Source organism: Oncorhynchus clarkii, chromosome 2 (assembly GCF_045791955.1).
Source record: "Oncorhynchus clarkii lewisi isolate Uvic-CL-2024 chromosome 2, UVic_Ocla_1.0, whole genome shotgun sequence".
NCBI lineage: Eukaryota > Metazoa > Chordata > Actinopteri > Salmoniformes > Salmonidae > Oncorhynchus > Oncorhynchus clarkii.
In genome coordinates, this window is record NC_092148.1 from 5,574,261 (window position 1) to 5,596,877 (window position 22,617).

The window sequence follows — 22,617 nt, forward strand, 5'->3', positions numbered from 1 at the left end:
GAAAATAAATCAAACTTTAGATTTGTAAAACTTGCCCGTGGCTTAATTAATGCAACCCATTCATTTAGCTTATAATTTCGGGAAAACTGGGTCTCCAATATTAAACTTAAAACTCACTAATATGCTATTTAACATTTATGATAACCATAAAAAAACAATACAGAGTTTCCATAAGAATAGAAGTACACGCTATACTAGAACTCAATCAGTTGATTAGTTGACGTCATTTCTTCCTAAACAATTTAGGTCAAATGACAACAACAACAAAAAGTCCAAAAACGTTAAAGAGATACACCAAATTATTTGAAAAATACAATGTGTAGCCTAGATAGAGGCTTACATACCGTGCTCCACTCGGCGCCATATTGATATCGATTGACCCTCGATGTTTCTGTCTGTAGTGCACGAGGCTGAGCGCAGCGCTGCATCCCCTCCACCCGCAGGCGGTACAACAGTAGACCCTGTCTCCTGCAAGATAAATGGTACTTTGGGAATTGCGTTTAATTAGGAATAACTGAGGAGAGAGAGGCTTGCTCGTCCACCGGTGGTCTAATCACAACATGTGTTCAAGCCAACTGACAAGGTTGCGCAGTCACGTGCTTACCTAAATATCCCAGGTAGCTAACATAAGGGATGCAAACATGTGATGCTGTATTTTTCTATGATGTGGAAAGATGGAGAGGTTATCTTTATAAACAAGTCCCCATGTGTGGAAACCATGCTATGTCACATTGACAAATTGCTGGGTTGTATTATCAAGCAGGCTGATTTGATAGGTCGGCAAGATCACAGTTCCCCATGCAACATGTTTCAACATGTCACTGATGGACAACTACATCATTGATGGTAGAGAGAGATTGGACACTTCCAAATGGTCAGTTGACTTTCACATGTTTACTAGGGTGGTTTTACCCATCCGGATTTTACAATTAAAACAATTCCCTTTGTCGGCAATTTGTGTGCACAGACTCTCTCCCATAAACCTTCCAGTCACAGTGAGGGTGGGTTGGCCTGAGTTCATATGGTGAGGCTGGGCCCAGGTTGTTCTTTCTGATCGCCTGTCTCCCCACTAACTGTACGTCACATTGAACAGATGTCCCCATTTAGGGCTTTCTTTCTCCTACACGCATGGACTATATTACCGTCATGAAATCAAACTCCAAACCTGTCGCTTTCACCGCCATAATGACCGCGTTATTCAGGGCCGCTGAGCACGAACAAAATGTGCTCAATATTGTCTTCTTTACAATTATTCTGCATAGAAAATGAAGGGAAGGAGTCTGAGGGGGAAGTAGCCGGATGAAAGGGATGGAGAACTCTGCTCTAAATGTGGTGTTTTACAAAGCAACTTGATCATCTCAGGGTCTTACTGCTGAAGATCCATGCTCGCAAGTAAACTGCAGGTTCAGGCTTGCCACAGCAATTAGTCGACTTATCATGGTGAAATTAGATCTTTGCATAAAACCATGCAAATAATTGTCTTGGAAGAATGACAAAAACGAAACCATTGTTTGTGGGTTTAGGGGCACCACCTCATGTTAAATGAAGAGAAATATAGAGTTGAGTGTCCTAGGGTAGCCTATCAAACCCATGTTTCAACCCTGCCATACTTAGCCTATGATATGTTGTTTTATGCAATATATCTCAAGTGACATAATAGGATTTCAGGAGAGTGTGTTTGAGTGGCTCCACTATTCCACTATTGTTACTCACTCTGCCCATAGATGTGATCATATATAGAGCATGGTGTTAACTCAAGTGACAGAACAGGATATGGGGACACAAGTGTTTTTGACTGACTGACTGCTGGTGTGGGCTAGTGGTGGTTCCCTCCTCTCCTCTCCTCTCCTCTCCTCTCCTCTCCTCTCCTCTCCTCTCCTCTCTCTCTGTTCACCATGCAGGAGGTTAGGAGGAGCAGATGTCTGTCTGCCCTGTGAGCTGCCAAGTAGGTCTGAAGCAGGGGAGCCACAGACACAAGGGCCCAAATGGTGTGACAAAGGATGTGCAGGAAGCTTGTCTCCGCCTGGGTGAGCCACACTCACTGAGGGCCTCCCCTCTCCCAGCAAGCCAGCAGGGACACAGAGGTTGTGTGTTCCAAATAGCACCCTATTCCCTATATAGTGCACTACTTTTGACCAGAGCCCTATAGGGAAAAGGATGCCATTTGGAATGCGTACAGATGGACAGAGCCAGGGACACAGAGAGCCAGGGACACAGAGAGCCAGGGACACAGAGAGCCAGGGACACAGAGAGCCAGGGACACAGAGAGCCAGGGACACAGAGAGCCAGGGACACAGAGAGCCAGGGACACAGAGAGCCAGGGACACAGAGAGCCAGGGACACAGAGAGCCAGGGACACAGAGAGCCAGGGACACAGAGAGCCAGGGACACAGAGAGCCAGGGACACAGAGAGCCAGGGACACAGAGAGCCAGGGACACAGAGAGCCAGGGACACAGAGAGCCAGGGACACAGAGAGACAGAGACACAGAGAGACAGAGACGGGGCAGCAAACAAACCCATGTGTTACACAGCATACTGTTGTGGTTCAGAGATGCATGCACACATAAACACATAGAAACACATACACACATGCACAGAGATACTCACATGCATGTATAGACAGTTGCACTCGAGCACTCAAGTATCACACACACACACACACACACACACACACACACACACACACACACACACACACACACACACACACACACACACACACACACACACACACACACACACACACACACACACACACACACACACACACACACACCAATGGGTGACGAAGATGACCATATTTTGATTGAGAGTAAATATACTTTATAATCACAGTGTCATGCAACAATGCAACATACAGTGTAATTGAGTTTATTTCAGTGGCTTTCACATCCCATCCAACTCTGTGTCAGTAAATTAGTATCAGTGGGTGGTGCTCCGCTCAGAAGAGATTTAAAAGCTCCTAAATATCTTATCACGGTGAGTTGGCTAGATTTACCTACATATAGCCATTACAGACATCAGACAACTTGAAGACATTGTTAAGAAATAACATTGAAACTATAGCTAGAATTCTCAAAAACTAAGCAAAGCTATCATAATGATTCTATTTTTAAAAGCAAAGCTATCATAATGATTCTATTTTTAAAAGCAAAGCTATCATAATGATTCTATTTTTAAAAGCAAAGCTATCATAATGATTCTATTTTTAAAAGCTCTCAAAGACATGCAACATGTTTGTTTTCATGTAAACAAACTCTGAACAAGACACTGTGTGCTGAAACTCTGGTGTTTATCCATTACAGTATTGGGAGATTTTAGAGAGCGTGCAACTCTCTTTATTTATTTTTTACACGTTTTGAAGTAATCTACTTTATCTGGGATGTGGTGTGGCAGGCAGGCTTTCTGGGCCAGGCCAGGAGGTCATCAACAGTGGGAAAATAGTGTTCCCTCATAGTGTTCCAGGCACAGGTGTGCAGCATGGCCGGTACTGAAGAGAAGCACTGGACCATAAACAATGATATAAATGTCTGGCAGATAAAATGGCTAGTTAACAATCTTTTGACTGCCTTAACCTCTGATCTTTTGTGACATATCGATCAGCCAGCTGCTGGCGGTGTTGTCTAGCGGGACCTCTTTGGTTCAGGGATGAATGGATTGGGGCTGGGGCCTCCAAAGGCTTTTTATCCTCCTTTTATCTTAGCTTTTTTTGGAGGGGGAAATAGTGTAATAAAATGTTTTAGGTTTCATTTAAAAAAATAGCTTTTCTTTGGCAATGTAATAGTTAGGTAATGGAATATAGTTGATAGTTAATAAATGCTTTACTTCCTTGTGGACCATGTCCTAGTTAGCTCCATGGTTCTATTTTTAGAGTTTTAACAAGCCACAACAGAACCTTATTCTCTGTTCCCTGCACAGGTGTTGCTGACGCAACGCAGTGCGTTTCTAAGTTTACAGGGAAAAGATTCAACACCAAGAGAGCTACTGGGTAATTTACATGGACATAATTGGTCCTATGTATAATATCAAGCTAATTGTACGCTAAACAACACATGTCCCCAGAGGCTGAAGTGAAGGCTGGGGGAGGCTGGCTGTAAGACCATGATGGCAGTGATGGTGTGCTAATGATCACTCTTAACACCTGTCTGTCACTGGGACTATGTACATCAGCCTAGATGCACGTCTCCAGCTGCTTGGGCTGTTAGGCATGTAGGCCCAGATCCAACTGTAGGAACCAAGGGAAACGGAACAGAAGGAACAAAAGAGGCATTATGGAAGTTTAGTTGCTACTTTTAGGTCGTATTTAGGCTTTAATGTTGGCTGTATGGTCCATACATACAGTATATGATATAATAATAATTGTTATCTATGAAGCCACGTGCTGTTGATCCCCCAAGCTGCCTGTGTGTTTCACTCTCACTTTGGGATCAATAAGTATCATTGTTGGGAGACACTCAGACAGCTTCTTCAGTAGTGTGTTCAGCGTGAAGTTACTGTTTTCTTCTGATTTGACATACGCTTCACAGTTCACGCAAATGACTGGCCATCTACGATAGATACAAAGTGGTTGCGTTATCCCTATAGCGAGTCCTGATTAACAGTTGGCCTAGCTGATAACGCCTCGTTCACTCTTTTCTATGTCTAGTAGCTGTGTGTTTGGTACATGACTGGAGCGATAGATTGCTGTGTCTGAGGCGCGTCCAGGAATAAGGCAGTTTACAGTATATTGTGCTGCCATTTGGTTTGACTAGTGCGTCTGCAGGCCACGAGGTCCTCTTATTGGCATTCAGCGAGCCGAAGCGTTACACTTTGTCTGTGTGAGCGGCAGCCTAAGAGACAGGCGGGCTGGAGGAGAGGGAGGCAGGCAGGCATACAGAGTCAAGTACCTAGGATTAGCCCTGGCCCTTCAACTTTCTCTAATTATCCTCCTGCAGGCATTCTGGCCGAGTGGGATTATAATGGAAGTCTGTGTGTTCGCCCATCACCTCTCAAGTGTGGGTGGAGAAGGCGAGCGAGAGGAGAGAAATGTTTGCTTTCCTTGTTACGTCACCCATGGAACACAATAGATACACATGACTTTGTTTTGTTAGTTCACTGAACGGAACGGATGGGGGCTGAAGTATGGCTCGCTTAGAAAGTACTTAGCTACCCACTGGGCACAGACATCAATGTTTAGTTTTGATTTACATTTGCTTGAGTTGTCAACTAATGAAACATTAGTTGACACAAAAACAACCCAAAAAAACAACCAAAAATGTCACGCTGTTGGATTTAGGTTAAAAGTTGGGTGAAAAACATACGAAATTACCTTACGTCATCACATAAAATGTTTGTTGAAATGATGTGGAAACAACATTGATTCAACCAGTTTTTGCCCCAATGGGTAGGTTCTTTATACTTGTGAACTGTAGCCAATGAATCGATATCAACAGTGATGTTCACATTGCCTTAGTGGTGACTTTAGAGCTGCAGCACGGCAGGGAAACAGTGATGTTCACATTGCCTTAGTGGTGACTTTAGAGCTGCAGCACGGCAGGGAAACAGTGATGTTCACATTGCCTTAGTGGTGACTTTAGAGCTGCAGCACGGCAGGGAAACAGTGATGTTCACATTGCCTTAGTGGTGACTTTAGAGCTACAAAAGGCAGGGAAACAGTGATGTTCACATTGCCTTAGTGGTGACTTTAGAGCTGCAGCACGGCAGGGAAACAGTGATGTTCACATTGCCTTAGTGGTGACTTTAGAGCTACAAAAGGCAGGGAAACAGTGATGTTCACATTGCCTTAGTGGTGACTTTAGAGCTGCAGCACGGCAGGGAAACAGTGATGTTCACATTGCCTTAGTGGTGACTTTAGAGCTGCAGCACGGCAGGGAAACAGTGATGTTCACATTGCCTTAGTGGTGACTTTAGAGCTGCAGCACGGCAGGGAAACAGTGATGTTCACATTGCCTTAGTGGTGACTTTAGAGCTGCAGCACGGCAGGGAAACAGTAGTGTTCACATTGCCTTAGTGGTGACTTTAGAGCTGCAGCACGGCAGGGAAACAGTGATGTTCACATTGCCTTAGTGGTGACTTTAGAGCTGCAGCACGGCAGGGAAACAGTGATGTTCACATTGCCTTAGTGGTGACTTTAGAGCTGCAGCACGGCAGGGAAACAGTGATGTTCACATTGCCTTAGTGGTGACTTTAGAGCTGCAGCACGGCAGGGAAACAGTGATGTTCACATTGCCTTAGTGGTGACTTTAGAGCTGCAGCACGGCAGGGAAACAGTGATGTTCACATTGCCTTAGTGGTGACTTTAGAGCTGCAGCACGGCAGGGAAACAGTGATGTTCACATTGCCTTAGTGGTGACTTTAGAGCTGCAGCACGGCAGGGAAACAGTGATGTTCACATTGCCTTAGTGGTGACTTTAGAGCTGCAGCACGGCAGGGAAACAGTGATGTTCACATTGCCTTAGTGGTGACTTTAGAGCTGCAGCACGGCAGGGAAACAGTGATGTTCACATTGCCTTAGTGGTGACTTTAGAGCTGCAGCACGGCAGGGAAACAGTGATGTTCACATTGCCTTAGTGGTGACTTTAGAGCTGCAGCACGGCAGGGAAACAATGTTGTGGACGTGATAATAGACTTGTGAAACGCCATGTCACACACGTTTCAGGTAAGTCAATCTTTCCAGAACATTGGATGAAAGTTTCCAATCTGTGAACATATTCTATTGTGACGGAGGATCAATTGTTACAACCTGTGAACATATTCTAGTATGAGGGAGTGAGCAGTGACACAATTATCACATTTGGAGAACATTATTCAGTTTTAGTTACTGAATGTGTACTAAACATTTCACCTCTCTATTATCCTACATTGACAGACAACATGGCCGGTCCTCTGCTGTCATCTCTCTTCATCTGATGTCTTAGTTTCCTGGTAACGTCCTTATTCTTCTCTCAAGTACGTACACGTGGTGATAATACAGAAAGCTGAGCGAAAACACAATGCTTTAATTAAGACCTGGAGTGATTTCCCTGAGGGGGGAGATTGTCTGCTTCCATGTAGTTAGTTCATCATGCAGTAAAGAGGTTGCCTTGTCCTTCCCTTCCCTGACAATTGGTTTTAATCAGCTAGCATGCCTCTCCAGGCTGATCATTTCTGCTCAATTGACAAGGGTGGTGGATGCCTCTGAAAATCACTATGACAGGGCTAAGGCCACTGGGCTAAGGTCACTGGGCTAAGGCTACTGGGCTAAGGCCACTGGGCTAAGGCTACTGGGCTAAGGCCACTGGGCTAAGGCTACTGGGCTAAGGCCACTGGGCTAAGGCCACTGGGCTAAGGCCACTGGGCTAAGGCTACTGGGCTAAGGCCACTGGGCTAAGGCCACTGGGCTAAGGCTACTGTGCTAAGGCTACTGTGCTAAGGCCACTGGGCTAAGGCTACTGGGCTAAGGCCACTGGGCTAAGGCTACTGGGCTAAGGCCACTGGGCTAAGGCCACTGGGCTAAGGCTACTGGGCTAAGGCCACTGGGCTAAGGCCACTGGGCTAAGGCTACTGGGCTAAGGCCACTGGGCTAAGGCCACTGGGCTAAGGCTACTGGGCTTAGGCTACTGGGGTAAGGCCACTGGGCTAAGGCCACTGGCGTCAATATCTTTGGCTTCAGTGCTTTTTAAACAGCATATCCTGGTGCACATCTATATTTTCTCTACAAGGATATGTGTTGCCGTGGCAGCCAATACGTCTCTGGTGTTGTTTCGTCTTTGAAGAATAGCAAAGTGGTGTGGGGTATTTTGGAGCAATGTTTTGCTTTGCTGAGAGAAACATAAACTGTGAGGTTGGTTTGTAACCCCAGCAACACAGTCTTGTAGGTTGCCAAAACATTAACAGGTTTCGCTGGCTTTCTTTCACTCCTTTGGGCGCAATACATTCATGTCATGTTCATGGGCTGTTGCTAGAATGACAACGTCATTTATGTGTCAAAGAGAAACCCACAATGCATATCTTTGGATTATTTTGATGATTTCACGAAATGTCTGTTTTCTGTTTTCACTTCACGTGGCACCTACACATGCAGACTGTGCAAGTGTGGAAGTACAAACTGTGATTTGAAGTAAAGGGGGGTGGGGAGCGAGGAAGGGAAGAGGATAGAGGGATGAGTATGAGGAGGAAGCTGGGACCCACTTCTCGCCCTGCAATTTAATCACTGTACACCCAGGAAAGTATTGACAGTTGTCCTGTGGAAGCTATTAAAGTTGCTGTCCAAGGTTAAATGAAATTGCAGTTTATCAAGGCAGCGTTGAGAAAATAAGGGAATCTGTTCATGGCTGTTGATTAATGTGGAGCCTGATCAACACAAGGGGTTCATTAAGCTATACATCACCGGGGTAATTTAACATGTCATCACGCCTGCTGCGGTCTCTTCCCGCAACATGTTTTGCGCGTGTGTGTGGTGTGTGTGTGTGTCTGAGGTGCACCCCATGGTCGTTTGCAACAGATGACACATGCAGCCACAGTCTCAGAGGGTATGGACGAGGATGCGGCCCGTCGCCCCCCTTTGTGACAGTCTGTATAATCTCCAAACCAACCTAACCCCCAGTTATCAATGTTGACAACTACTGGGATAAAGACTAGAGTCTGACGGCAGCATTACAGAATAACATATCAGAAACTTTATTTATACTGTATATGGCAGTAGTACACATGACTTGGTGCAGTAATACACATGACTTAGTGAAGTAATATACATGACTTAGTGAAGAAATACATATGACTTAGTGAAGCAATACACATGAATTAGTGCAGTAATGCACATAGCTTAGTGCAGAAATACACATAACTTAGTGCAGTGCATATCAATATAGAAGACAGAGATAGTATTATAGTCATAAGTCACCACACCATCATTAAGTTTGCAGACAACACAATTGTGGTAGGCCTGATCACAAATAACAATGAGACAGCCTATAGGGAGGAGGTCACAGACCTGGCAGTGTGGTGCCAGGACAACAACCTCTCCCTCAACGTGATCAAGACAAAGGAGATGATCGTGGATTACAGGAAAAGGAGGGCCAACCACGCCCCCATTCTCATCGACAGGGCTGTAGTGGAGCAGGTTGAGAGCTTCAAGTTCCTTGGTGTCCACATCACCAACAAACTATCATGGTCCAAACACACCAAGACAGTCGTAAAGAGGGCACGACAACGCCTATTCCCTCTCACAAGACTGAAATTATTTGGCATGGGTCCTCAGATCCTCAAAGTTATACAGCTGCACCATCGAGAGCATGGTTGCATCAGTGCCTGGTATGGCAACTGCTCGGCCTCCGACCACAAAGCGCTACAGAGGGTAGTGCATACTGGCCCAGTACATCACTGGGGCCAAGCTTCCTGCCATCCAGGACCTCTATACCAGGCGGTGTCAGAGGAGGGCCCTAAAAAGACTCCAGCCACCCCAAAAAGACTCCAGCCACCCCAGTCATAGACGGATCTCTCTACTACCGCACGGCAAGCGGTACCGGAGCCCCAAGTCTAGGTCCAAAAGGCTACTTAGCTTCTACTACCAAGCCATAAGACTGTAGGACAGCAAACCAAATGGCTACCCGGACTATATGCATTAACCCCCGACCCCCTTTTTACGCTGCTGCTACTCGCTGTTTATTATTTTATTGTCTATGCATAGTCACTTTACCCCAACTGTACCTACATGTACATATTACCTCAATTACCTCTACTAACCTCTACCCCACACACTGACTCGGTACCGGTACCTCCTGTATATAGCCTCGTTATTGTTATTTTATTGTTGTTATTTAATTTTTTACATTATTGTTTATCCAGTAAATATTTGTCTTAACTCTTATTTATTTTTTTAACTGCATGGTTGGTTTAGGGCTTGTAAGTAAGCATTTCACGGTAAGGTTGTATTCGGCACATGTGATAAATCAAATGTGATTTGGTTTGACATGTTATTTTCCATTACGTTCACACATTTTCAGATGCAATGCCAAATGCATAACATTTTGGGACACTTGATTAAACAGTAATTAACTCCATTTAAGGTGCATCTTTATTGCTGTAACCCAGACTAAATGCACACGGTACAATACATATTCAGAACCAGAACCAGAACCAGAACCAGGCCACATTCCTCCTCCGTGTCATGGACTCCTTTCTTATCTGTCATGGTCTCTAACTACATCCACTGTCCATCTCTGTCATCAGGGCAGGATGGACTCTAACTACATCCACTGTCCATCTCTGTCATCAGGGCAGGATGGACTCTAACTACATCCACTGTCCATCTCTGTCATCAGGGCAGGATGGACTCTAACTACATCCACTGTCCATCTCTGTCATCAGGGCAGGATGGACTCTAACTACATCCACTGTCCATCTCTGTCATCAGGGCAGGATGGACTCTAACTACATTCACTGTCCATCTCTGTCATCAGGGCAGGATGGTCCCTAACTACATATACTGTCCATCTCTGTCATCAGGGCAGGTAGGGTTTTGATCACTTGGGTTTTCTCTACTGTAGCTGCAGGAGACAGGACAGGCAGGAGACAGGACAGCCAGGAGACAGGACTACCAGGAGACAGGACAGGCAGGAGACAGGACAGCCAGGAGACAGGACAGCCAGGAGACAGGACAGCCAGGAGACAGGACAGTCAGGAGACAGGAAAGCCAGGAGACAGGACAGGCAGGAGACAGGACAGGCAGGAGACAGGACAGGCAGGAGACAGGACAGGCAGGAGACAGGACAGGCAGGAGACAGGACAGGCAGGAGTCAGGACATGCAGGAGACAGGACAGCCAGGAGACAGGACAGGCAGGAGAGAGGACAGGCAGGAGACAGGACAGGCAGAAGACAGGACAGCCAGGAGACAGGACAGGCATGAGACAGGACAGCCAGGAGACAGGACAGTCAGGAGACAGGACAGGCAGGAGACAGGACAGCCAGGAGACAGGACAGCCAGGAGACAGGACAGCCAGACCTGCATAAATAACAGAGGTTAGGTCCCTAATTGCTCCATATTCCCCATATAGTGCACTACTTTTGACCAGGGTCTCCAGGGAATAGGGTGCCATTTAGGATGCAAACGGTGCTATGCTAATCAGGCCTCCCACCCGGTGTGGTTGTGATTTTTTCTTCTGGGGGATTTGTTTACTGGCGGATAATTGATGGTGCTTGAGGGACAGGCGTGAGTTGGACATGAATCACGGGGCGACGCGCCTCATGATAAGGAGCTGAAAGTCGTCCGTAATTAAGCAGGGCACTAGAGACCAATTGTTTGCAGAATGATTTGGCCGCCGGCTAATTGACACTAATTGTTTAATCTGATTTTTTCCCCCTCACAACACCGTTAACTAAAAGTCAGGCCACTCTCTTGTGCACTCATCCACAGCACTGTGCATGAATACAGCAGAGGCTCACACAGTGGGGAACCCTATTCCCTATATTATGCACCTATTTTGTCAAGTTTCTTGTCAAAAGTAGTGCACTATATAGGGAATAGGGTGCAATTTGGGACACAATCACTGTGTTATGATGATAGGTGGTGTTTTGGGGGGGGGGGGGGGTGAGTGAGATAGAAGGTGGATCAGATCATGATGTACTGTTCATTCGGAAAGTATTCAGACCCCTTGACTTTTTCCACATTTTGTTACATCACAGCCTCATTCTATAATGTATGAAATAGTTTTTCCCCTCTCATCAATCTACACATAATAGCCCATAATGACAAAGCAAAAACAGGTATTTAGAAATGTTTGCTACTCCTGGGTGGCACAGTGGTTAAGGGCTCTGTACTGCAGCGCCAGCTGTGCCATCAGAGAGACTGGGTTCGCGCCCAGGCTCTGTCGTAACCGGCCGCAACCGGGAGGTCCGTGGGGTGATGCACAATTGGCTTAGCGTCGTCCGGGTTAGGGAGGGCTTGGCCGGTAGGGATGTCCTTGTCTCATCGCGCACCAGTGACTCCTGTGGCGGGCCGGGCGCAGCGTGCGCTAACCAAGGTTGCCAGGTGCACGGTGTTTCCGCCGACACATTGGTGCGGCTGGCTTCCGGGTTGGATGCGCGCTGTGTTAAGAAGCAGTGCGGCTTGGTTGGGTTGTGTATCGGAGGACGCATGACTTTCAACCTTCGTCTCTCCCGAGCCCGTACGGGAGTTGTAGCGATGAGACAAGATAGTAGCTACTAAAAAACAATTGGATACCACGAAATTGGGGAGAAAAAGGGGTACAATTTTAAAAAATAAAAAATGTTTGCTAATTTATTCTAAATAAAAAACTAAAATATGACATTTACCTAAGTATTCAGACCCTTTATTCAGCGATTACAGCCTCAAGTCTTCCTTGGTATGATGCTACAGGCTTGGCACACCTGTATTTGGGGAGTTTCTCCCATTCTTATCTGCAGATACTTTCAAGCTCTGTCAGGTTGGATGAGGAGCGTAGCTGCACGGCTATTTTCAGGACTCTCCAGAGATGTTCGATGGGTTTCAATTCCGGGCAACTCCTGCGTTGTCTTGGCTGTGTGCTTAGGGTTGTTGTCCTGTTGGAAGGTGAACCTTCGCCCCAGTCTGAGGTCCTGAGCGCTCTGAAGCAGGTTTTCATCAAGGATCTCTCTGTACTTTGCTTCTTTCATCTTTCCCTCGATCCTGACTAGTCTCCCAGTCCCTGCTGCTGAAAAACATCCCCAAAGCATGATGCTGCCACCCCCATGCTTCACCGTAGGGATGGTGCTATGTTTCCTCCAGATGTGAAACTTGGCATTCAGGCCAAAGAGTTCAATCTTGGTTTCATCAGACCAGACATTTTTTCTCATTGTCTGAGGCCTTTAGGTACCTTTTGGCAAACTTTTGGCAAACTCCAAGCGGGCAGTTTTACTGAGGAGTGGCTTCCATCTGGCCACTCTACCATAAAGCTCTGATTGGTGGAGTGCTGCAGAGATGGTTGTCCTTCTGGAAGTGTCTTCCATCTCCACAGAGAAACTCTGGAGCTCTGTCAGAGTGACCATCGGGTTGTTGGTCACCTCCCTGACCAAGGCCTTTCTCTCCCTATTGCTCAGTTAGGCTGGGCGGCCAGCTCTAAGAAGAGTCTTGGTGGTTCAAAACTTCTTCCATTTAAGAATGATGGAGGCCACTGTGTTCTTGAGGACCTTCAATGCTGCAGAAATGTTTTGGTACCCTTCCCTAGATCTGTGCCTCGACACAATCCTGTCTCTGTGCTCTACAAACAATTCCTTTGACCTCATGGCTTGGTTTTTGCTCTGACATGTACTGTCAACTGTGGGACCTTGTACAGACAGGTGTGTGCCTTTCCAAATCATGTCCAATCAATTGAATGTAGCACAAGTGGACTCCAATCAGGTTCTAGAAACATCTCATGGATGAATACTGGAAACAGGATGCACCTGAGCTCAATATTGAGTCTCACTGCAAAGGGTCTGAATAGTTAAGTAAATGTGGTTTTTCATTTATTTGTAATTTTTTATTTGCACAAATTTCTAAAAGTCTGTTTTTCCGTTGTCATTGTGGGGTGTTGTGTATAGATTGATAAAGATTTTTTTTTATTTAATTAATTTTAGAATAAGGCTGTAACGTAATAAAATGTGGAAAAAGTCAAGGGGTCTGAATAGTTCCCTAATGCACTGTATAATCATCCCATTTTCTTATCTAAAAAAAAAAGATCAGTAAGAAAAGACTGATCAAATTTAGATCCTACATCTGTAGTTGATTTATCGCATTGAGAGAAGGCTTATAAATGAACAATGTTAATCCCCTCCTCCTCCCCTCCTCCACTATTTTGTCTGAATGACATATACTGGTTTTTAATAGCAGCAATACTTTATAATTAAGGGGTCAACATTACAGTAAAGGAACACATTTTATGGCTCATTAACCAAAAATATTAGGACGGAGACTAGGCTATCACAACGGAGACTAGGCTACCACAACAGAGACTAGGCTATGTTGTGAAGGGATGTTGGCAATCATGTCAACTCTACCCATACAGTATATGGGTCATAGAGATTCTATGGTATACAGTATTACAGCATTCTCCTTCTATCCTATAAGTGAATGACATGATCTTTATCGTCTGGGTAGTAAGTACAGAAACCCTCAGGACTGTTGTTTTGATAAATACAGGACTTGAAAACACTAAGAATATGGGATTTGACACCTGGTTATTGAGGATGAAGGACAATGGATATATTTCTGATATATTTCATGCTATGCCACGAGAGTGGGTATTGAGAAGACACCTCATTATTACAGAGCTATAGCCTGTATGTTGCATTCGTGTGCTTTTGGGAAGTGGGAAACTTGGAATTGGGAAGTCATTAGTATGACTTGATTGTGTTCAAGTGCTTTTGAAGTCGGACCAATTCTTCAACCAATACGATTTTAGCTAGCTTGATAAGCTAGCTAACATTGCTAATAATAAAGTTAGCTAGCTTACTTAACATTGACAATATGGTTAAACTAGCGAAATTATCCACATTGAAAAGATGAAAGGTCAGTGGTGAAAACATCACAACTCGGCAACTCCAGTAACAACATTTTCTCAGGGTGTCCCACTTGTAGTTACGACTATGAAGGTTGATCAAGTGAAACTTCCCAGTGGAGAACTCCGAACTTCCGTTAACCCCGACAGCATGTGAACGCCCCATTAGCCAGAAGAACCAGATTAATCATAATAGTAGCATAGCCACTTAGTATAGTCACTTAGCATCTCTGTTAGCTTGCTAGCCTAATATTCTGGAGTAGGCCGATGATTGACTTGATTGACATACAGTAAGTGAAGGACATAGGAACAAACGAGCAACAAACTTAGTTTGAAAACACATTACATCATTAAAATAGCCAAATGATGTATATGAAAAAAGCACCAAGCACGTTATGCTATGAGCATCAATCTTGCACATTGCCAATGTCATTATGCAGTGTCAGTCCAATGTCTTTACTTTTTACAAGGCTACGATAACATAACCATTTGTTACCTTGTGATGAGTGTCCAGATGACTCAATTGACTTATTTGGGAGTTGTCACTCTTCATCTGGTTGCTTCTCAACATTACTGTGTCCCACCCAGGCCAATATATACATATCTATCTGGAGCTCTGACAGTAGGGGATCAAAGAGAGTGAGTGGCTGGCTGGTTGCTGGTAGGCTGACCATCCTACAGTGGGAGCCATTATTGTTAGACCAAACACTCCTGAACCCCTTGGGGATAACCCTTCCCTACTCTTTATTAAAAATGGTCTGGCACAAAGTGCAGTTGGAAAGTATTCAGACCCCTTGACTTTTTCCACATTTTGTTACGTTACAGCCTTATTCAAAAATGTCTTAAATAATGCCAAAAAAAAACACATTTTTAGAAATTTGAGCAAATTTAAAAAAAAGTAAAAAACATATACCATACTTACACAAGTATTCAGACCCGTTGCTATGAGACTCTAAATTTAGCTCAGGTGCATCATGTTTCCATTGATCACCCTTGAGATGTTTCTACAACTTGATTGGACATGATTTTGAAAGAAACATACCTGTCTATACAAGGTCCCACAGCTGACATTGCATATCAGAGCAAAAACCAAGCCATGAGGTTGAAGAAATTGTCCGTAGAGCTCCGAGACAGGATTGTGTCGAGGCACAGATCTGGGGAAGGGACCAAAACATTTCTGCAGCATTGAAGGTCCCCAAGAACACCGTGGCCTCCATCATTCTTAAATGGCAGAAGTTTTGAACCACCAAGACTCTTCCTATCGCTGGCCGCCCGGCCAAACTGAGCAATCGGGGCCTTGGTCAGGGAGGTGACCAAGAACCCGATGGTCACACTGACAGAGCTCCAGAGTTCATCTGTGGAGATGGGTGAACCTTCCAGAAGGACAATCTCTGCAGCACTCCACTAATCAGGGATTTATAGTAGAGTAGCCAAACGGAAGCCACTCCTCAGTAAAAGGCACATGACAGCCCGTTTGGAGTTTGCCAAAACGCACCTAACGGACTCTCGGACCATAAGAAACAAGATTCTCTAGTCTGATGAAACCAAGATTGAACTCTTTGGCCATAATGCCAAACGTCACGTCTGGAGGAAACCTGGCACAAAAGGACAATGACCCAGGGCACACAGCCAAGACAACGCAGGAGTGGCTTCGTGACAAGTCCCCGAATGTACTTGAGTGGCCCAGCCAGAACCTGGACCAATCGAATATCTCTGGGGAGACCTGAAAATAGCTGTGCATCGAAGCTCCCCATCCAACCTGGCAGAGCTTGAAAGTATCTGCAGACAAGAATGGGAGAAACTCCCCAAATACAGGTGTGCCAAGCTTGTAGCATCATACACAAGAAGACTTGAGGCTGTAATCAGTGACAAAGATGCTTCAACAAAGTACTGAGTAAAGGGTCTGAATACTTATATAAATGTGATACTTCCATTTTTTGTTTGTAATACATTTGCAAAAATGTCTAAAAAACTGTTTTTGCTTTGTCACTATGGGGTATTGTGTGTTGGTAAGGATTTTTATTTAATTTAATAATCAGTTTTAGAATAAGGATGTAACATAACAAAATGTGTAAAAAGTCAAGGTGTCTGAATACTTTCCGAATGCACTCTACAATTGTCCAAACCATTATAACTTCCAAACTCATACACATCCTAATAAAACTACTCAAACACATATCCTGATGAACAATACCTCACTGGCAAACAAACCAAGATTCCCAATATGCAAAACATGGCTGCTAAACTCCCATCCAATGTCTACTACCTACGATGTGTTCGTTGGTGTCAACTTAAATCATTTCTTTAGCTCTTAGCCGATGGTAGAAAAGTGGTGTGTTGTGGTGTGTTGTGTCTCGGCGTGAGATGAGATGATGAAGTAGAACTGATCATTCCACATAAAGGGGGAGAAGACTTCCCTCTCTATTTGATTAAACCAAGTCTCAATAACCAGAGCCATGATAGATGGGATCCTCACAAAGGAACATTAGATCCAACATGATTACATTTAACGCCAATTCACTTTGCAGCTTTTTTAATTAACACAAACTATGATGAGATATTAATGATTATTAGAGGGGGGGGCAGCAAAGGGTTGACACCCCCCCCTCCCCCTATACCCCACCACCCCCCATACAGGACAAAGAGAGCGTGTGCAAATCCAAACATACATAATTTAATAGTGTCATATTTAGTCCCATCCTTTGTGAGAGTTCTCTATGACAACTTCAAATGGCCACCTTTAATGTAATTATCCATCTCCATGACTACAAAGCCTATACTGTGAACATGAATAACTGTCGTTTTCCCTCAATTCATAGCTGTTGGGGACCAATCAGACGAGAGCCACTCATGTGCATCCAGTCATCTGTTTAGGTCCAATCCGCTGAGAGAATGATTAGCAACTTAAAGAGAGGACAGTACAGTATCATGGAGATGGTGTTAGAGAAGCCTCTAAAGACACACTGACAGTACAGTATCATGGAGATGGTGTTAGAGAAGCCTCTAAAGACACACTGACAGTACAGTATCATGGAGATGGTGTTAGAGAAGCCTCTAAAGACACACTGACAGTACAGTATCATGGAGATGGTGTTAGAGAAGTCTCTAAAGACACACTGACAGTGCAGTATCATGGAGATGGTGTTAGAGAAGCCTCTAAAGACACACTGACAGTGCAGTATCATGGAGATGGTGTTAGAGAAGCCTCTAAAGACACACTGACAGTACAGTATCATGGAGATGGTGTTAGAGAAGCCTCTAAAGACACACTGACAGTGCAGTATCATGGAGATGGTGTTAGAGAAGCCTCTAAAGACACACTGACAGTACAGTATCATGGAGATGGTGTTAGAGAAGCCTCTAAAGACACACTGACAGTACAGTATCATGGAGATGGTGTTAGAGAAGCCTCTAAAGACACACTGACAGTACAGTATCATGGAGATGGTGTTAGAGAAGCCTCTAAAGACACACTGACAGTGCAGTATCATGGAGATGGTGTTAGAGAAGCCTCTAAAGACACACTGACAGTACAGTATCATGGAGATGGTGTTAGAGAAGCCTCTAAAGACACACTGACAGTACAGTATCATGGAGATGGTGTTAGAGAAGCCTCTAAAGACACACTGACAGTACAGTATCATGGAGATGGTGTTAGAGAAGCCTCTAAAGACACACTGACAGTACAGTATCATGGAGATGGTGTTAGAGAAGCCTCTAAAGACACACTGACAGTACAGTATCATGGAGATGGTGTTAGAGAAGCCTCTAAAGACACACTGACAGTGCAGTATCATGGAGATGGTGTTAGAGAAGTCTCTAAAGACACACTGACAGTACAGTATCATGGAGATGGTGTTAGAGAAGCCTCTAAAGACACACTGACAGTACAGTATCATGGAGATGGTGTTAGAGAAGCCTCTAAAGACACACTGACAGTACAGTATCATGGAGATGGTGTTAGAGAAGCCTCTAAAGACACACTGACAGTACAGTATCATGGAGATGGTGTTAGAGTAAACCTGTTCCCTTTTTAAATCATTTGTTGACATTAAGTTTATGACTTAGAGTTGGAGAGATTGATGAACAATCATATTCATTCTGTTCATTTATCTTGAACTACTTGTCACTGAATTGTACTACCATCTCATCAAACATAACCATCTCAAATAAATGGTAAGTAATAAATCGGAGGCTGTATCTTTTAGCACAGTATTGTGCATTATTTGCATTCCAATCAACATTTATCTTGTCTGTGTCTCTTTTCAATAAAGTTTGCTGATTTATTGTGGTAGCCTGCCTTTACTTTGTGCTAATAATTGGATGCTATTGAAAGGATGAGTTTCTATTGATTTTGTGGATGACTGGGAGCATTAACAGGGCCAGATCTTAGATTGTCAGCCGGCTCTCTCTGTGTTGAGACGGGATCGATGTCTGTGAATCTTCCCTCCCGGCTTTTTTATTCACTTCTGTCTCCATTGATTGAAACATGCAATAGTTCAGAGGGCTATTATCACACTGATGCTACGTTTCTCTCTCTCTCTCTCTCTCTCTCTCTCCCCCCCCCTCGCTCTCTCCATCCTCCTCTCTCTCTCTCTTTTCCTCCCCCCTCTCTCTCTCCCCCTCGCTCTCTCTTTCTCCCCCCTCTCTCTTTCCCCCTCCTCTCTTTCTCCCCCCTCTCCCCCACTTCGTCTCTCACCCCGCCTCCTCTCTCTCTCTTTCCCCCCCTCCTCTCTCGCTCTTCCCCCCCTCCTCTCCCTCTCTTTCTCCCCCTCTCTCCCCCCCTCGCTCTCTCCATCCTCCTCTCTCTCTCTCTTTCTCCCCCTCCCCCCCTTCGTCTCTCACCCCGCCTCCTCTCTCTCTCTTTCCCCCCTCCTCTCACTCTCTTTCTCCCCCTCTCTCTCCAGTGAAATCACTCCCTTTATTTCAAGCCATACCTCACTGCAGCAAGTGCTCTCCTCTGTTACTTTCGAACTAATGAGTGAAGAGTATTACAATGACCTGTTAGCATGAATCACAGACACCAAAGGAGACATTGATTGACTGCTATCTGCACGATGAAAGCCAGAAGATTAAATTAAAGGGTGCTATGATTCTGGGATGTATTAGTTTCAAGTTTAAAAAACAAACTGCACTTAATCAAAAATAATGAATTTGGTAGCCTGGTTGTAGTGGTCAAATACATGATATTACTGTTGGAAAAACAGGAACAGCAACATGTCCAATGCAACCGACACTTAAAACAAAAAACAGCAACCAAAAATGTACACTTTTTTGTACTTTCCCTGTTGTGAATTCAACTGATGATCCTTAATCCAATTTAGTGTTCTCAAGACTCTCCAAAAACCACACATTTTCAATCCAAGCATTACAATCGAGCCACTTTCAAACTGATAACTTGTAGAATCTACCTTGTAGTCGCTGCCCTGGTTGATTATTCCCACAATACAACACATATGGTCGTAATGTGGCTGTGGTCTATCCTGCTGTCCTGTCCTTCTACGTATCTGATCTTCTCTGGAGTTGGCAGAAAGGTCAGTGTCGCAATCGAACTGGGATTCTCCTGATTCAATGTAATCAGTATATACTTGTTATTCTGAGTGCCAGGGCCTTTCTTTTATTTGCTGGCCCAGAAGTTAATTTCCCCAGTGACCTTTGTGTAATAAAACTGTATTATCTGTTGCAGGAGCCATTGGGAGGAAGCAAATGAGCTTTCTCAGCAGCGTTTTGTCACTAAGGTGATCAGTTGTAAGTTTATTTCCTTTAGTTAGATTAAAGTGAGCTAAAGGCATGCGTCTGTCTGAGAACAGCTCCCTTGTCTCCTTCCATTATCTGATCCATCCGGCCAGTGAATCAGACAATGGCTAAACATTTGAAAGATTACGCACTCAGTCTCAGTGACACGTATTGGTGGTCAATGCCATTCAAGGGTTAGGTTGATGTTTTCAATACGTTGAAGAATGAAAATAATAAACATATTGCTGTTTTTTTTTTTAAATATACAAAGTTATAAGCATAATTTATAAGTTATAACACGTTCAGTACTATTTTTGAACTAGGTAAAGCAAATGTAATCAACTTAGTTTTGATAGGGAATTCTATAACCTCCTGACTGAAATGTAATCAACTTAGTTTTGATAGGGAATTCTATAACCTACTGACTGAAATGTAATCAACTTAGTTTTGATAGGGAATTCTATAACCTACTGACTGAACTGTAAGCTACAGATGGACACGGACAAAGGCTTAGTAATTACAGTGTTGTGAATAAGCACAGGCCTCTAACAGGGGAAGTAATGTGTTGTTGTAAAGCTGTTCATTTCTCACACCTCTGCACGAACATATGCCATCTGATACCCAGGAAGGAATGTCTCTAATCCTTCCTCCTGCTTTGAAGGGAGTGGAGCAGCTCTCTAACTGTGCTTTGTCAAACACCCTCTCTCCAGAGACTGACCATAATCTGTCAGAAACACTAGACAGACTTTTGATTTCAACCTAATTCCTGTTCAATTTCATGACAAATAGATTTTCCTTGACTAGCCTGTTATGTACATCCGAACAAATCTGTGAACAAAATTCAGACTGAATCACAAATATTTGGTAAGTCATAAACAGGAGTCAAAGGCTGAGATATTTGACATGTATTAGGACTAATTCTGTCTGTAGTTTACCCTCATACTTATCTTACTGCTGCCCATAACTTATCCTCATGCCCACTGATCTCAGGGCAGCAAGTCCACCTCATTGGCTCTGTCTCTATCCAGCATCTACCTAGTAGCTTTAGAGTGCAGCCTAGTGTGTGTGAGAGAGGAGAGAGAGAGAGAGAGAGAGAGGTGAGAGAGAAAGGTGAGCGAGAAAGAGGTGAGCGAGAAAGAGGTGAGCAAGAGCTGACAGTAAAGAGAGAGAGTGAGAAAGAGAAAGCGAAGACAGGAGAGAAAGAGAGAGGGAGAAAGCGAGAGGGAGAGAGAGAGAGAGGTGAGAGAGAGAGAGAGAGAGAGAGGTGAGAGAGAGAGAGAGAGAGAGAGAGGTGAGAGAGAAAGGTGAGCGAGAAAGAGGTGAGCGAGAGAGCTGACAGTAAAGAGAGAGAGTGAGAAAGAGAAAGCGAAGACAGGAGAGAAAGAGAGAGGGAGAAAGAGAGAGCCAACAGAAGAGAGAGCTAGCTGTAGAGGCCTAGAGGAGAGGTGAATGCAATGCTTTACTGACCCGAGGAATCTCCTTTATTATGGCCCTTCTTTGTGCCTCTCTCTCCCTCCTCTGCTGCTCTGTCAGCCCATTCAGCCTGGTGGCAGCACCTACATTATGTCCTGGAAGGGCAGGGACATTCATGCCTTTTTAGCCCATTGTCCTTCCCCCGGGGTGAGGGCCCAGCGCGGGATGTGAGAACCCCGGGCCGGCCATTGTGCCCTGCTCCGCACTCTTCACACGCCTGGCGGGATACTTCCTTTCTGGTGTCACCGAAACCTGTGTGGTGTAATCCCCCAGCACCCCGCTGGGCAGGATGGGAAGGTTATTAAAAAAAGTGCCCCTAATGTCTCGTTAATAAATCGCTTCCATTTTCCGCTTCGTTTCAAAGCCGTCGCCGAGGGATCAGCGACGGGGGGAATCCGGAAAAGGAGAGAAGGGTGGAAGGAATGTGTTATAGGACCAGCCTACCGGCCAGGCTGTGTTGTTGAACGTATCAAAACAGCAGGGGAAAAAGCTGCCGTTTTAGTCAACCACGGCCTGGATCACGACACGCTATAAGTCCAGAGCCCATTAGAGAAGTCAACCTTTGACCTTCCTGTCACAAATCTACTGTCTGCACCTACTGCTTCCTGCAGACGTCAGAGTAATTCATATCTTGGGGTCAAGCCAAAGGACTCTGATGGTAGTGTGATTGCGGTAGGAGGGATGTCTGAACAAGGCAGTTCATATTGAGTCCAGACTGAGCTGAGAGGTTTGGGTTAATAGTTAGATCACTAGCCTATGACCCAGTAGGGTGCCGTGTTTAAGTCTCCTCTGGGGGGGGTAGCGGTTAGCTCTGCTCTCTCTGCTAACGGAGGTCACTCCAGTCATAGTGCTGCTGTGGTGAAGAGGTTAGAGAGCAGCGGGTCCCCACACCGGGCTAACACAAGCACTCTCCA